Source organism: Ischnura elegans, chromosome 12 (genome assembly GCF_921293095.1).
Source record: "Ischnura elegans chromosome 12, ioIscEleg1.1, whole genome shotgun sequence".
NCBI classification, from domain to species: Eukaryota; Metazoa; Arthropoda; class Insecta; order Odonata; family Coenagrionidae; genus Ischnura; species Ischnura elegans.
In genome coordinates, this window is record NC_060257.1 from 40,412,257 (window position 1) to 40,430,642 (window position 18,386).

Below are 18,386 nucleotides of genomic sequence, written 5' to 3' on the forward strand. Positions count from 1 at the left end.
AATATGGAAAATATTTCATTCAGTTATTCTTCTCCGTCCAGTCCTTTATCATATTACCCGAATGCTCTTCCGTTTCCAATAATATGCAAACACTCACGAGACCCACTTAACCGATGGGTCCGGGAAAGTGAAAATTGGGAAGGTTGGCACATGAAGCAACCTGCATTCTGGGCCTTCACATCACCAACATCCGAAGAGGACGGACGCGGACGCGACTGAACTACCGAAACTGGAGTCAAACTCCAGGAGCAAATGCCTCATCAAAATTTAGATAAGCGGATGGAATGCACTGAGGTAATTCACGTCCCGCAGACATTGGGCCGTCGGGGTGTTTTCTTTCGGGCTCCGTGGTGAGGTTTTTCCTATCTTTGGTTTCATATTTGGGCTCACCGTTTACCTCCTACTAATGCGTGGCTCTGCAGCCGAGTAGGTCTATATGGTGCGCGGTAGTTGCGGTAGAGTCCTAGGAGGGATCGAGTCCGAAGTAATCATATTTTTTTTATTTTTAAAGAACGTATTCTTAGCATCAACATAATCTATGCAGGAGACTCAATTTGTAAATTGACTTTCGGTTGCTTCTTTTCCAAGCTTAAGTGTATAAGGTACGAATTACTCCGAATGGGCTTATTATATATATAATTGCTTTCCCTGGAGAGGGAATATTCGTTATTTTCCGGAATTACTGCCCCTTGATTTATTTCACGTGATGTGAAGATTTTCGCAATGCGGACTACCTCGGAGGCTACGTTTAGTTGTATAACTTAACTCGAATAAAAATTCAGTGTTGAATTTTTCTTGAGTCACCTGCATACATCATGTTGACGTTAAGAATAGGTCTTTAAAATGCTGTGTAATGCAATGATACACAGGCGTCAATCCCCTTCGTGGAAATTTGTGGGCTTAACCGGACCAGATGGTGTGGATTGCTGAGCATATTATGCGATTAGCAGTCCAAATCCTGCGACACTGCGCCACAGCCAGAGAGCAAAGCCCGAATTTTGAACACTGGAGTGTTCGCTCTTGACAATTTCTAGCATGCCGGGACTATTCTAGCTACGATGATAACCTTATTGAACCATTCGCTATGCACAAATGTGCGAAATTCTTCAGAGGAAAAATTCAATCCCCTTGACGGGGGTTTAACCCGGATCACTCAATTTCCGGCCTAGTCCTTTCGCCTCGGCAGGTTAACTGGCTAAAGCACTCAGCCGGAAATCATGTGAAACACTAGAAGTGTCCGCTATCGACTGATTCCAGAATATCGGGACTAGTAGCGGTGATAACTATACGTAGTTACCCACAATGCTCAAATGAGAGAAATTTCACACAGGAAAAAAAACCATTCACCTTAATCTGTATTCGAACGCGGACAACTCGATTCCCGACCGTGTACTTTATTCTTGTTAGGTTTACTGGCTAAAGCACTCGGCGGAAATCGAGTGATTCGGGTTCGCATCCCGGTCAAGACGAACGAAGTTTCTTCTGTGGAATTTAGCACATTTGCGCATTGCGGGTGACCCCGTAAAGTTGTCACCGTGGCTATTATCCTTTTCAAATATCTTTACGACTGGCCCAGTCGTGCAAGCTCGGAATATTTCGCGCGGCGTCGCGGCAGGAGGTGGGACCTGCGGCACTAGGGATGTGGGATGGGGAGAGAGATAGAGATGCGGGTGTTGCCATGTTTTTCAAAAGGCTTTGTCAGCGAATGGAAACGAAATTATTACTATAATCATACACGTTACTAGTCGGCTATTTGCCAGATTGGTAGCAATGTATATTTAATTAAAATGTATTAATTGAAAATACACCACCAAAATGAAACTAGATAAGTGAAAATTTAAAATAGCAATGAAATTAAATTTCCAAGATAATTTTTTTACACCTCTTCTTGAAAATCTTTATGTTGCCAGGATAGGGCTGAAACAGTTCTGCAGGGAGTCTATTCCATTCATTGATCGTCCTGTTAAGGTATGAGAACTTTTTTACGTTATGTTGAATCAAAAACTTTTGGGCCCTTCAGAATCAGAACAGAATACCCTGAGAAAGCGACCAGCATCGGTCGGGAAACTTTAGGGCCACCCAAAAATTGACGCGGCGACAATAGCCCAAAAGTTTTTATTTCAACATGACGAGTACCCGCGAAAGTTTTAACGAAGAAGTTTTTACATTAATCCTGTCTATACTGTCTCAAGGACCCTCTCCCCACTTGGCAGCACTGCTAACTTACTCGCGAAGCGTACACCACGGAGGTCTAAATGCGACTGAATTTCCACGAGACTAGGCTCCGCTTATCGCAATTTCGTTGATTTTCAGGAAGTCACGTGCCCTCCGCTCTCATCCCTCGCAACACTTGGACCCGCCCCTCAGCCTCAAAGATATTTGAAATGAACTCTAGCACCGGTACACCGCCATCATCGTAAGAAAAAAGAAATCATTAGAAGATGCTGACCTGTGCTCATCCCGTGGGCTGGGTATGAACTTGATGCATTCCCTCTTCTGGAAGTTGGCCTCGATCCAGCTCCTGGCGGCCTGCGGAAAAGGAAAACAAGGATACCATTAGCACACGCGTTTATTGATTAGACGCAAGCCGCGTGCCAAAGACACGGGCGACGCGGAAAGGCGCGCGCAGAACGCACGCGAGAAACAACTGCACGGAAGCAAGAGCAGAATCCGCAGCTTGACCTCTTGACCTGCCGGTGAAATACGAGACCCAAAACGAAAGAGGGGATTCCTTTCTCAGGGCCTGGTTACACGATACATTAACATGGACGGTCGGTCCATCTCCCTCAATCGTACGACATTGTGTCCATGGACTAAAATAGAAAAACCAAAACTGGTAAATCAAAAATAAAGAGGAATATTATTTTATATAACCTTTTACTAATTTTAGTGACAAATTAGCAAAGAAAAAATTATATTATTCAAATTTAATAAGGAATAAAGGAGTGGAATGACTTACCTGAAGTGACTTTTAAGATCTTCCCTTCAAATGCCAAAAGTTTTAGGAAGAAGTGTGAATCACTTACCTATTGATAAATTACATAGTGGTTTAAAAAGAGAGTATGAAGTTGGGTCAATGCTCATTTTTTAGTTGTATTATATTAGAATCGATGTATTTATTGGATTGTTTTAAATTGTTTTATTGGGACAATGTTAAATTCTTAGTTGTACGAGATTAGAATTTGTGTATTATTTTTACCATGGATATCTATTTGTTTCTGTTTCTTTGTATTATGTACTTCCTGATTTTATGTTACCACCCGACATTATGGTCGACTTGTAACAATTTATGTAATAATTTATGAAATAAAATTTAATGTCCACAGACTATGATTCGTCATGGTCGTGGACAGTCCCACGAAGATTTTCGTAGAGGTGTTTATTGTACTAAAAATCTTTTCTAAATAATTTATTATAAAATCCATGATTATACAAGTTCAAACAATATAAAAATTTCAAAATTCTCCTCTTGGGTTGCTTTTATTTCCTAATATTTATAATAAAATTTTAAAAAATATTTGTCCTATCGAAAAAAGGGGACACACTGGAAAAAGGGGGAATTTATAATAGGATATGGTGGCAGCCCTGAACAACCAGTGAGCAGAGAAAGGTATTGTCAGCTATATTGGGTTGTTTGAGTTTATACTTGCTTTAGGGGACTTTTTCACGCAGGAAAAAAAAATTTTGGTTCAGTATTTTGAAAGAGCCAAGATCATCAGTGGACAGGTAAAAAATAGTAAAAGTAAAATCTTTTACTAACTACAGTTGAGATATCTTTTGCAGCCATAAAATGCAAGTTCAATGTAATAAGGACAGGGCCCTAACTTGTTACAAGTCCCAACTACAACTTAAGTTAGAGGAAATCGTCATGTCCGGGGACATAATGTTCGTGAAATCTGCAGTCCTTGGACATGACAGATGGTAACGGACATGATGATACCTACACTATGACTAGTAACATAATGTCCAATGACAATTTTTTTTAAATCTGAGTAAACACAATGTTCCTCTTCTGTTATGTCCGTGGACATCGTAGACAGCACAAAAGTAAACATTAAAAAGAGTAAATATTACTAACGATCTCCGCCACTTACGTCATTATATTCAATGATTGAAAAACTGTAATTACACAAGTTTGGTTCTCATTAAACGAAAATATTTTTTTTTCTTATAGAAAATGTTCGCTTTTTTGGATATGGATCCAAATGTATGAACGCGAGAATGAACGTCAAAATGTAACGTGTAACCACCCAACTTGTGCTAATGCATGCACAGAAAATATAGAATCTGTTCTAATTTGGTTCATGCATTCGTACATGTTCCGTTCCGGTCCGCCAAAATCATTCACGCAAACGCACATTAACTTGTACGTGTTAATGTACCGTGTAATCAGGCCTTCAGAAAAAGAAATTCTGAAAGAATCTCACCAGCACACTTCAACAAGTAACACCAGGGTAGGATACCACTCCTCATTATTTACGAAATAAAATAAAAAAATAATTCCTACGAATGTCCCCCAAACGTGAAAGTAAAAAAACTTCATCCACATTAGGCGGTATCACATTCTAACGATGGCTGCGGGGTCAATTCAATCCACGTTTTCTCCTAGGTTGCTAGACAATTTCAGAAAGCATTAATTTTTTTCAGGAACCAGAACATCTTCGAGAACTCAAAACTAGTTTTCTCTTACTATTTTAATTTCTATGGTAATGGTATATGGGCCATTTTTCAGCATCGATACAGAGCCATTTCAGGGTCTTCATGCATTGGAAGTAACTTCTGTTACCCAGGTGAAGTTAGATTTGTATGAACGATGCATAGTTAGTTTTATTGTGCGATGCATATCTTAGGAAACAACATCGGATGCATGGTAATGCAAAATGGCCATAGTTTCGACACCTAAGAAAAGGGGATTCCTATTTTAAAAATTGCCGCATTTTACTTAACTCATGTTGAGAATGTTATTGCAAGATTTATACTAGGATGATTTCACGACAACCTAATTTGGCGTGACTGAGGGGCTGGGAGTTTTATAATAGGGCGTGCTTGTTCACAGCAACTTAAAGCAGCATAACTCGAGATAAAGTAATCCGTAGTTGGAAATACTTCAACTTCCTCACAATTCCAGCCCATAATAATTGATAGTCCTAAAATCTATCAAAAGTCCTCAAATTAGGCCCCTATTAGCCGAGGCAACCAGACGCGCAACCGGTTGCGCGTCCGGTGGCGCGTCTGGTTGCCTCGGCTAATAGGGGCCTAAGCAACCCAAGGTGGAAGGCGCGGTTGCGGGGCTCAGGCGACTGGAAAGTCTGGTGGCGCGTCTGGTTGCCTCGGCTAATAGGACTCATTTGATTCTATGCCCCACGACTCACCAGTTCCACCGGACGCGCAACCGGTTGCGCGTCTGGTTGCCTCGGCTAATAGGGGCCTTAATTAATGCCATGATCTTTGCGTATAGAGAGGCGTGATTGGCTATATTTCTTGGTCTGGGTCACAACAACTCAAGTAGGCCGAGTCAAGTTGTTGTGCATATGGGTTAGCTAAAGAGAATCTTAGCTATAGTGATTATCTCCGATGACGTGCCACTAAAAAAGTAACAGCCCAAAGGAAGGGCAGGAAATGGTGGAGGGGGAAATTACCTGCAGCGTCACGCGGTTCCGTAAAGACGCAGTGCGATTGTGATGCATAGAAACCAGTCCTAGCTCTCCATTATTTGGCATACGTAACAATTAATTTATAATGTCCAATAATATAACATATAACAAAAGGAAAATCGTCTTCAAAAAACTACAGATAGAAATATTCAACCGGTAATATTGTTCACCCCACTTACTAACGAAATTATCAACTTTCCATCACATACACAAAACTTTCTGTTCACATAAGTGATCGTTCCGATTTGTTTAAACCTTAAAACTTATATTTTTGTATTATTGATATTAAATATTTTTGTGCTGTTGTCAAAACATTTTTTCTTGTGATTTCTCGCTAAGTTACTTTAAAACCTAAAAAATACATCTTTGTATCGCTGATTGAATATTTTAGTAAATGATATCAGTGTCTGAGCAGAAAATGATACGTAATTTCTTTTCTTTGCCCTTACAGATTATCCTAATAACATAGAAACAGCTGTAGTTATTTTTGATACTATTTTATTAACTCTAAATAAAATTCCTACAGCAGTTGTTATGTTGTTAAAATGAATTTCCACAACGTGAACAATCGTCAACAATCCATCATATCCTAATAGCATTAATAAACATTCACTCATTTATAGACGACTGGGCAGTAGTCAATAGGAGAGTGTTCCACCATACAAAAGAACTAACGTCCTACATACCCATGACTAACATCAAGAATAATGCATGATTCATTACGCAAATTCATAATGCAAACTACCTTAATCGGTAAAACTTTTAAATAGTAATAATTGATTTCATGAAGGAGCAGACTAAGGTAAATTCAACGAATTTACTGGTGGAAAAGGCTCACTCAGAATAAGTATTTGCAAACCTCAACCCTTACTTTTAATAAAAAAAATCAGTGACCTCAATTTCGTTGAAACTCAAGTTAATTTCATCCCCTTTGAAAAAAAATATTTTTTTTTCGCTACGCGCCCATTCGCCGAGTGCGGACTAAAAGGGAAATCTTCTAATGAACACCATGCTAAAGCGAGTTAAAAGTACGCGGCTCCCAAAAAGAAGAGCGGGTGGTTGAATTAAATCAAGGAAATTAGGTGATACACACGGTTGCTACTCGCCACAGCTACTCTTTAGCTAATTGATAAATATGTCCGAAAAACAAAAAAGAAACGAAATACATATCTCCTCCTCTGCGCTCTAGCAGCTGAGACTTTAAAGGAGAAATGTTAGACGAAGTGACTACACTACTATATTCTATTCACTTTATGTCAGCGGGTGAGCTTTCGTGAGAGCCCGGACACTTTCGGATGGGTTCGCTGATGGAAGAGGGGTTATACCGAGCGAGAGAGAGAGGAGGAGCGAACATAATGTTGCCAAATGTACATAGCCACTCTACTTTGTCACTGAAAACGTGTGAGTCATGGGTGGCCACAGGTATTTTGGCACCAGCGCCGAGACAATATACCAACTCATTTGGAAGGTATTGGGGATAATCCTTTCACAGAAGCCCATGACATTGGCAGCTACAGCGCTGAATTAGGCATCGTTGGTGGAAGGCATACTTAGTCACATCGAGGGAGAAGGCGTGAGGTTTGGCAACACTGCTCCACGAGCAGATTCACGATGTTCACTCATTGTCCATTCATTCATTATTGATTACGTTGCCTAATATTATAAAATTGTTACTCCTGTTATTGTAAATCCTCTGTAATTGGCCTCGTGATCTTTTTTGGACTGGATTAAATAAATAAATACTATAATAATAAACATAATATATAATAACAATAATAAATAATTAATGAATGTTAGGTAAACGTGGGCGAGGAAGGAAAAGAATTGGATTTTTTGATAGATTGAAAGGGAGTAGGTCTTATAGTGAAATAAAGAGGGAAGTGCATGGTGTAAGGGGAGGCTCCCGGAATTCTTCTTAAGCACTCCATGGAAACCTACCTTAATCGATAGAATACCTTTATGCTTCAATCAATGTTATCCATTTAATTAATACCTTATTTGGCTTGTTTTGAAGTAAAGAATGCAAAAAAATTCTTGTCACTTCAAGTCATTCGAGGCAGAAAACCTAAATAATTGCTTGAGCTTTATGAAAGTTTATTGAATGAATTTACAACTTTTACTGTGCTTTTTAACAAAATTGAAATATTTTATGAATGCCATAATGCTATTTCCATATACCACAGTCCCAAAAATACTAAGAGAACACGCCAACGAAACATTATGCCAAAATTAATCGGTAGAATAATTTAAGAGCCTTATCCCGCCTTGAGAACGGAAATGCAAGTACAGCACGCCGTCCGTCGAATGGGACGTTAAGCCGTGGTCCCACTGGCGCCTTTCGCAAGGAATAGGCCAAAGCCGATGCCGGGTTTCTCACATGTAGAGCGACTAAGGGCACTCATATTGAAAATCACTGAAAATGTTTAAAAAAAAGCTGTTTGAAACGCAAAATTCGAAAAAAAAACTGATTAATTTTGTTTCCATTGAAACCATGTTCAACCACCATTATTTAATGATAAACCTATGCATAGCCCTCCCAATAAACCCTACCTCGAATTGTCAATCCGAAGAGACTTAATTGGGCCATATTCAAAGTATTCCGATTCCTTTATCGCATGAGATATGGGACTTCAGAATTCGTTTTAAAAAAGATGAAAATTTCATTTCCGAAGCGAATTGAAAAATATACCGCCCCACATTTTGCCCAGGAATAGATATTCTACCCTCGATGCGCTATCAACTTAAAACACATACGATAAAGCGTGCATTAGACCATAGTTCGATGCATACGTGGCAATTGGATACGACATATCACTCCTGTTTCATCAATCATACAGAAGTGACCCATTTTCCTCCATCCAGGCAATTATCAAGCTTGTATTATTCAGCTTCGACGTTGTTTTTTCTGCCTTCCCGACGAGAAAGAACGGAAATCGGAAATCATTGGTGCGAGAGATGAATTTCATGAATCCAAAGCGGAGATATTTCGTGAATACCTTCCGAATTCCAGGAAAGGAACAAAAGAAGAAACAGTTCCACATTCTATCTCACCCCTGAAGTCAGAGAAAAAAGACGAAAAACTTGCGGACAAACATGAATGCTGATGGTAAACTCAATTTTCGTTTAAATTCAAACTCTAAAATGACTTCTGGCCTTGGTGACATGAGAAATGAACTCAAAAGAGTCAAACACATACATTATAAATGTAAGCTCACACAAGCGATAAAAAAGGAAGTTTTTGCAAGATGGTTTTTTGAACGGCCACATTTATGGCACTTATAAAGCATTAAGAAGATATTATAATTGCTAAGAAAACACACAATCCTCTATTCCTTTCAAGAATGTGATAGTTTATCCACAATCCAGAAAATTGGATTCACAATTATGATGATCGGAAGTCAATAACAGCACTATAAAAGTCATAATAATAAAAAGAATGATAAGAATATAATAAGAATGATCTTGACAACAGAAAATTGATTCCCCTAGTGTTCAATTATTCGCATCTTAGCATAATTCAACATATTGCCGCGATGGTGCCATGAATCTGCAACATATCTTCTAACATTTCAACCACTTACTCTTTGTGAAATCATTCTCATCGCTCCAAATTATCATGAATTCCAAACAATTACCAATCTGAACAATAAAAAGTTATGGCACCTTTCCACACAATTTATTCAATACGACCGGTTTCGTCGCAGAGGCGACATCATCAGGTACAGAAATCGTTATATTAACAGTTATTTTGTCGTTGTTTATCCCAAAAACAACAACAAAATACCTGTTAATATAACGATTTCTGTACCTGATGATGTCGCCTCTGCGACGAAACCGGTCGTATTGAATAAATTGTGTGGAAAGGTACCATAACTTTTTATTGTTCAGAATGGATTTTCACAAGGTACAGCCAGAAACAATCGACTTTATTGAATTACCAATCATTAGTTAGGAATAATATGAAGGATGCATCTCATCTGCATATTTCTACTCGTCATGTAGAATTCCACTGGAATTCATAACAGCAGAATCATATAACAATGCTCCGAATCGTAAATCAGGGCAAAATAAAACAAATTCATAGACTAATATTTTAAAAATTGGCCCACCCTTAAGTAATTACTCTTAGTTAAGTTTGCAATATCAAAAGGGCAAATAATATTTTGTAATGATATACTGATTGAAATTCTTGTGCATTAATGCGAAAAATAATGAGGTATGAAGGAAATTTTCTAATTAACTTTTCGATAGAATTTGGAGCAGCTGTCAGATGCAGTTTATAGACCTCTGACATGATAGCATTAAACATGTAAAGCATTTTTTTTACCCATAAACACAGATTATTGTATTTTAGTTAATGACCCACAAAAGAAATATCATCCCTAAATTGTGAACATAAAATTCAAGGGAATCAATTATTACTGGAACACAGTGCTATCGAATAAAAACAATATACCCTGAATGCAAATTAATTAAAATTACTACGTTAAAATATCTTACACAATCTGTTACGCAGTCTTCCGCATTCAGATCGAAATATATAAGGTAGTATGGCTGAAGAAACATCAGTATTTAACCAAATCGAATATGAAAATGTTAAAAACAAACCGTCACAGTGAGTGACGCTGAAGAATTTTACCAGCATTACGCTGGGACACGGAGTCGGAATTCAGAGGAAATATCTCAGACACATAAGAACCCAGACGGTATCCAGGAAGATAAAAAATAAATATAACCTCCATTAACCAAATTATTAATGTTCCGTAACCTAGAATAGGATATACATAAAAGCTTTATAATTAGTTCGCCCCACAATTATCTGATGTGCGACGGAAAAAGTACACAAAATTAACCGAGATCCTCGGATTATCTTCTACATTTATATATCTTTGTTAACATTCACTTGTTCTACAAATTTCATTTGAATAAATATTTTCTATAAAAGTATTTTGTTTAGCATGCACTTTTAGGCAGTGAAATAAATATCTTTATTGCAAATAATTTGTATTTTATCTCAAAAATGGAGTAACATTTACGCGTGGCATACATTATTGAAAATAAAGGGGTACTTCAATGTTACTACATTCCGACTGAGAAACAGAGTGATTGATAACACTTACTGGAACTAATTACGAGAAGGTTATCACCAGCATCACGTCAATTGGTCAACAAAGGATGTTTGCTGCGATGAACGCGGTGATTGGATGGCATACATTAGAGCAAAAGCGACCCCTTCCAAACCAATATTAGTCATCTCTCATTGTTACTCAAGTCACGACTACCACATTACCTCTGACAAAGCACGCTTTGTACATACCATCACGAAAATCACTTTTATTATTCGACTGCTGAAGTAAACGGCTTCATGTACAATTTTTAACACACGAAATCACCACATAACGATGGAAAACAGCAATAAAACTTAAGAATGGTATGAAAACACTCAACAGAAGACGATTAAATATAAACCATTCATTACGCTTAATTATCTCCAATGCCCCACCTGATTATTCTCTTTTAAGGTAATTTCAGACGTCACTTCAAAACCTAGTAAACCCGATAGCAAATACTTCACAGCAGAACGAACGGCAGCATACCCTGAACCCATAAATCAAATGGAGCTTTCCATAACCATTTACTCATAATCAGTCCGTAAAATTATCCTTTCCCACAATGCACTTAACACCAATTGAATTTGCAATGAAGCGAATAGATTCTCTAAAAGAAGTTTTATTTCACCCGGAATACTCACTTCATTAACGGGTATCTTTTTAATAAGAACAAGGCGAAGGAAAAATATTATCAGAGTTATAATCAAGCCATCTATCAATTCGCAGAGCTCGACCAAGTGACAATCATTCGTTAAGTTCCATAGCTTCAGGCTCAGGAGGTAAAGTGATGAAGTGCTGGATATGGTGGGTGAGGAAAGGCTTGTACTGAGCAGATAGGGGATGTTAAAAGCAGTGTTACTAGGAAAATTCAGAAACATGCATTTAGGAATACATAAGTTGGTAGATTACACTACAAGTCAACTAACCTATTAGAGAGTTCTTACGCTGCCGTTCATTACGCAAGTTCATTTTTGCTTTTAAAATACCATCCAGTGACCCACAGCTACAGCGCATGGCATAATGTTAGGATCCCGAGCACTGGAGAAGGCAGGCAAGTAATAAGGTGAACGAAATTTGAGGAGACAGTTTCACAAATGGCGATTTAAAATTCGATTCCATTCATCATCAACAATAAAAAATCAACATTATCAGAAAACAAAAGATAAAAAACTAAAGCTGCTGAAGGAATGGATAATATCAATAAATAAAATTCATGTTTCGAATTGTAAATTGTACCTCAATTTATATAATTATAAATTGTAACTAACAATGTTAAGGGTTGAATTTATACTACCTTGATGCATTTTAAAAAAGACGTATGTATTCCTTTTTCCTAAAAAACTGCATAAATGAAATGGTCCTCATCTGTATACATGTTCGGAAATTTTCAGTAATTGTACAAAAACACCAGAAATGGCATGTTATTATTTACGGTAGGCTTGAAAAACTGGAGTTTTATTTTCACTAAAACATCGCCGTACCTAATAATGGCTGTAAGCCAGTTTAAACGAATGTATTTGAGTATTTTTAATTGAAATAAGTAGACATAACGATATCTTTGTGTATCTTTTCACTTAGATGCTGTTCCACGATATCTCTCCCGATAAAGTTGACTTCAGTCTAAACACAACATTAAATTACCTATATTAACTTCGTCCCACGCAAACGGGATGATACTAATTTAGCATCCGCTTTATTACTTTAGCCCTTCTGTTTTGACTCTGCACTCGTAAACCAGAAGTGCGTTAACCGACATCCCAAAACGTTTCCGACAAGAATGGATGTCATTCAGATAAATGGGTTACGTAGGGATGGCCGTAAGGCACTGCATATAGGTCACACGAAACATTTAAAGCCTTGCATCGCAAAACTCAAACGCACCGACGAAAACGGACGAAATTTTTTCACGAAATTCAATGTTTTCGACGGTATTTCAATTACATTAAAATCATTCAATCCTTACATATATTGATGCATAAATCATTGGCTCATATAATCCAAAACAGACGCCCTCATCATCATAAAAACATCCATATTAAATTTGACCTTTAGACGTAAAATAATAAACACTACCTTCAAGCCTTTCGCGGCATTATTTTGATCTAGGGCAGCGGTTCCAAACTTTTTTTTTTCCTTTCGTACCGCCCTCTACTTATAAATAACTAATATTGTACCGTCAAATATTTCATAAGTCTGGACTTCACAAGTATTGAGGTTAATTTAAAAATAAATTAATTTTAAAAAGAGAACTCACCCTTCATTACTTGCACCCATGCGATATTCGAGACAAACATAGTCGGACAAGGGGGGCACGTGACACCCCTATATCCGACTATGTACGTGCCCTCCCCTATATCCGACTATATCCCCCCCCCCCCCCCCCAGAAGCTTAAAAAATATACAAGATTTTTAATACGGTTATCATTACATTCGCTTTAATTTGTGCATTACGGTGCCTCAATCATTCAATTTAATATTAATAACTTTCATATCGAAATAAAGAGAATATTTTGGACAGTAATTGTTGTATTTTGTTTTTAATCTCATATATGAGATGACCTGTAAGACCCTTGTACCCCTCCCCCCCCCCCCCCCAGAAAAAATCCTGGATACGCCCCTGCACTGAACAATGACTAAAAGGAAAATGCTCCAAATAATTAGACAGATATTATACTACTAGGCATTACAGCTAATAACTGCTAACTAGACACAGAAATGACGAAAAAATGCATCCGGTCCGATGAGACGGTGATATATTTCACTATATGACCGTGAGTGAAAGCTGATACCAAAAATAAAAACTAAAACATGTAAAATGGTGTAGAAAACAATTTAAAAAAGCAGGACCTCACTTTTGACGGAAGGATACCGGAACAATATATTGGCGCGGCTTTCAGAGACGCTAACTTATTGTTAGTCAAGACTAATGAGATGAATAATCAGGGTCTCCAATAAAGGAGAGGAGGGACATGGCTGGAATGAGGATAAAAAGAGAACAAGGAACAAGAGTTGAATGAGACGGAGCAAAGCAAGCTGAGAGACACCGTTCTATGTGAATGGATGAAAACCTCAAGGATGTACGTCATTACTTTAGAAACAGCATTCTTATAGGCGCGTTGACGAAAGCTCTGATGAAAGTCAACTGAAAGTTTTCCTTCGGGACATGAACAAATTTCCTGAAAGGATGTTTTGACGACCGCGATAGTGAAGAAATCTCTGCATGAATTCAGAAATTCCAAGCAAACGTTTTATAAAAAAATGTAGGATTATTTATGAAGACCCTGGAGATGAGGCACGCTAATAGATTCAACAAAGACAAAGGACTGAATTGTGCGAAAAATCCACAGCGAAAAAATCATTCGCCTTGACCAGGATTCGAACCCGGATCCCCCGATTTCCGGTTGAATACTTTAGCCAGTCAAGCTATTGAGGCTTCATTTCCCCCTGCAGATATTTGTGGACACAACCGCACAAGGTGTTTTGGCCTGCAGAGCATATGATGCCGCATGCAGTCCAAATAGGGCGCACAGCGCCACAGCTGGAGAGCAAAGCGTGAACTCAGAACACAGTGGTGTTCGTTCTTGACTAATTTTAAGTATACCGGGATTAGCCACGGTGATAACTTTTACGGGAGTCACCCTCAATACACAGAAGTTATCACCGAGGCTAGTCCCGGTATACTTAAAATAAAGGACTGAAGACTAGCTAATCCTGGAAATCACTATTCTCAATTAAAGAGAAGAAAATTTTATTAAATTAAAAAGAGAAAATACAGAAGGTCGCGGGTTCGAAACCCGCTTGGGTAGGTTCCCCTATATAGGGCATGGTTTTTCGTTCACGTGCAATAATTAACTCGGAGGAAAAGACCGAAATATGTGCTATTTTTAGTGGTATGGGAATGAATAAAAAATTAAAAGAAATAGAATACAACTGACTATACTATTCAACCAACATTTCATAATTTACTTACCCTGAAGAATGTAAGACGTTAAGCTGAATCTATTCTTTAATAAGAAGATTCCATCGAATATACATCCATGATTTAAACAAAAACTGAGCATTTCAGGCAAAATATTAATATAAATCAGGGAGGGCAAAAATTATATTTTAGCATTATTACTCACTTCTTGCTTCAACCAGAAGGTGGGTTTGGATAAATGAAGGTAGAGGTCTTCTGAGCTAAGCAATTGTGGCGTGAATTTCACACATTCTGCTTAGGAATACCACTTCCTTTCCCTAGGACAACCCACCAAAGGGTTCACCCACGGTTAGAACCGTAGACCGATCAATAACCACTAGCCACCACGCAATAATGACAAAATTTCTCGGTTCTCACACCGTGCAAGGTCCTCCATATCTCTTTCCGACTTTTCGATGGGCGAATAGCTCATTGTCCTCAAAGATTCAGGAATCCAACATTTTGGATTAGATATCCGCGATATTTTGGAAATCATTGCAGAAGTTCAGAAATTACAAGGTAATGTTTTATCCAACATACGGTATAACACATACAATCCAAAATTTTGAATTACTGATTCCCTGAGGATGATGAACAAGTTGCATTTCGAAACATCTGAAGAAATATCTCCTTATCTAAAGGCTGGGTTACACGATGTATTAACTGCACGTACAAGTTAATGTCTAAATGTATGAACGCGTGAATTATCACGAAAATGCACCGTGTAACCACTCAACTTGAGCGAATGCATGCACAGAAAATAGAACCTGTTCTAATTTGGTTCATGCATTCGTATATGTTCCGTTCCGGTCCACAAAAGACATTCATGCAAACAGACATTAACTTATACGCGTTGATGTAACGTGTAACCAGGCCTTAAAAAGTGTGAAACCCAAGAAATATTCACTTCCATTGTTCGCCGGGAAATAACTAGATTATTGTATGAAAAAATTGTCATCATTGGTCAAAAATAGTGAGTGTAATAAATTTTCCAACAACCTTCTTGTTAAAAATTACCCGATGGACCGCAGTTAACGCAAAACGGAATAAAGCAATCTTTTAAAACACGTTCAGAGAGTGATGGATTGCAACACGACCGACCAGATAGCATCGGTAGATAACGCCACTAACGGGCGCCATGTATGTGAAAGAATAAGGGGCCTGACAGGTCCAATTTGTACACGGACGAGACAGGATTATAAAGGATTTAGGGTAGATAGAAAAACGCGAAAAAACCCATTCCACCGCCAAATATAATGCGACATCCGCGGCGCGCCTGAAATAAGCGTCCGCCATTTCGTAATGTATGGACGGCAAATACCACAAGATAGTGAAGATATTAGGCTATAAGAAATGTAAAATAAATGTGGTACTATCATAGAATTTCTTTCATTCAAATCATTTGCTTTTTCACTTTCCAATAATCCGTCGAGTACGGTATTCCCCGTGGCCACCAGCCGCCTCCGAACTGTGTCGCACGTTCGATAAAAAGGATTTGAATTTTGGTGTCGCAGGTGTTAGCAGATCAACTCTCCGCATGACACTCAACAAGCTTTGCCTTATACGTGGTGTGAATATCTCGAAGTAATTCGGTGATCCTTTATCTATCGGCGTCCAATCGGTGCCAGAAAAGGCAAAATATTAAGTAGACTAAATTACAAACGCAAACAAACCGATAAGCAGGGTGAAATATATTCTTAAATCAACCACCAGATGTCCTAACACTACCCTGCGCTTCACATTTTGTAACTGTTCACATTATTTCCGTTCACACTTGATGGCGCCAGTAGAGCATTAGTAAGGGAGCAGGGTGCAAGGGAGAAAGGGAACGAGGGAATGAAGGCATACTACGTGGATTGGAAAACGGCCAATAGACTCGAAAATCGGGTACAGATGGAATCTTGATTTCGTGCAGCATGAATGAGCCTCAGAAGAAGGCCGTTCTGCAGCGCATTGAATGTAAGTTAGCAAAACAAACACGTGCAGTGCAGTCGGGGGCTCTTCATGTTCAGAGAACCTCTTCATTCGCGAAGAACAACTACAACTGAAATCTACGCCAGGATCTCGCACCCTAATTAAATTGCTGCATCCTCAACGCAAATACTAACGCCAGGATCTCGCATCCTAATTAAATTGCTGCATCCTCAACGCAAATACTAATTAGGTGCGCGCAGCATTTTCTAACGCAGGACTGGCGCCGATTTTACACGACGAATGCATTACGCAAGTCAGAATCGTCGGTACGTAGGACCAGGCCATTACAATGAGAATAGAGACCGTTTTAGGAGACAACCCATCTTTATTAACGAGCTGATACGATTTTCCCATTGATTGAGACATAGATCATGCTGGCTACAATTGGTTTCCCCTCTCTGTGCATATCATTTATGTTTCTAAGGGACAGCCGATTCACTTAAATGGAACCCAAATAGAAAAAAGGTGTTTTTAGTCGAAATTTTCAACCTCAACATACCTGAACTTCGTTTCAATAATTTTAAAATATTAATAACATTATGAGTTCAATTGCTTCCCGAGCTGATAATTCAATATAACAAGTTATCACACGAAAAATAATGAAATGATTAAAGTGGTAATTTTAACTATTATGAAATAAAACTTTTTGTGCGAAAGAAAAAATGATTTGACAGAAACGACAATTTCTCCAAAGTATATCATTGCATTTGGTTTGCATATTGATTACCATTTAATTTACTGGCGCTTCTAGCACTGATTAAGAGAGACACCGTTCCACACGAGAAACAGTATAGCCAAAGAAACACCGTAGTCTAACTTAGAGAGTTACCAATAATTAGGTAATATTTTTTCAAGGATATCAGGACAATATGGAAAAAGGACTATTGCTAATTACAAAGAGACGATGGAACATTGAAAGGCTTTCTATCCACTAAATATCATGATGAATGAGAGATCGTTTTACATAGAAATTTATAACTAAAACGTAAATTATGCGGGTTCTTTTCCCGAGGAAATGGTACTTCGGAACTAAAACTTGCTTTGTTTAGTTTGAATTTAACGAGAACAGCGAGAAACGCGATGAAGCTCTTTTAAGGGTGTTGATAATCTCTAACTTCTTCCTTGAGATGAGAACAAAAGCTCCCAAGTTTTCGACAAAGGAATATCAGCCAACTGCTGCGGGCTAACGACTCAAGGAAAGGTATTTGTGGAATGAGTTTCGGGATGAAATTGGATGAAAACCACGGACTTTAAGAAGCGTGAAACAAAAGAGAAAAGAATATTGGCTTACCAAATTTCTGCGTCCCGACATAAAAACATATTTGGCAAGGTAGGAGTGAGGTTGTCAATGAAAATAATATGGCCGCACCGTAACGATACACCACAATCACCAAAAGATCTATTTTTCAAAGAGTAAATAGAATAGGTTGAGCAAGGCATAGTAATACGAATAATAATTTACAATTCGATTTAAGGTGTTCTGTTTTTAGTGAAATTTCATTTGTTATTTTCTATCAAACCTTATTTTTCGAAGAAATTAAATCGTTGCATGTATGATAATACTAGAAAATTGAATGAGCCCTACTTTCTATTTGTTACTTATATTTGTTGTGGTGGGAACTTTCATTAATTTTTAAACATTACAGGGCCTCATAGGACTTGTGGAAGAATGATTAATAGTTAACATCC

General features: G+C 38.1%; 1 long non-coding RNA gene across 1 annotated transcript in view; it reads right to left on the bottom strand.

Annotated features, from left to right (window-relative positions):
- Positions 1-2,457: 2,457 nt before the first annotated feature.
- The window catches only part of LOC124169705, a 129,134-nt gene continuing 113,205 nt past the window's right edge, over positions 2,458-18,386 (bottom strand). The window contains exon 3 of the long non-coding RNA XR_006867211.1: positions 2,458-2,529. This is a non-coding gene — a long non-coding RNA (uncharacterized LOC124169705). The remainder of the gene's footprint in view (positions 2,530-18,386) is intronic.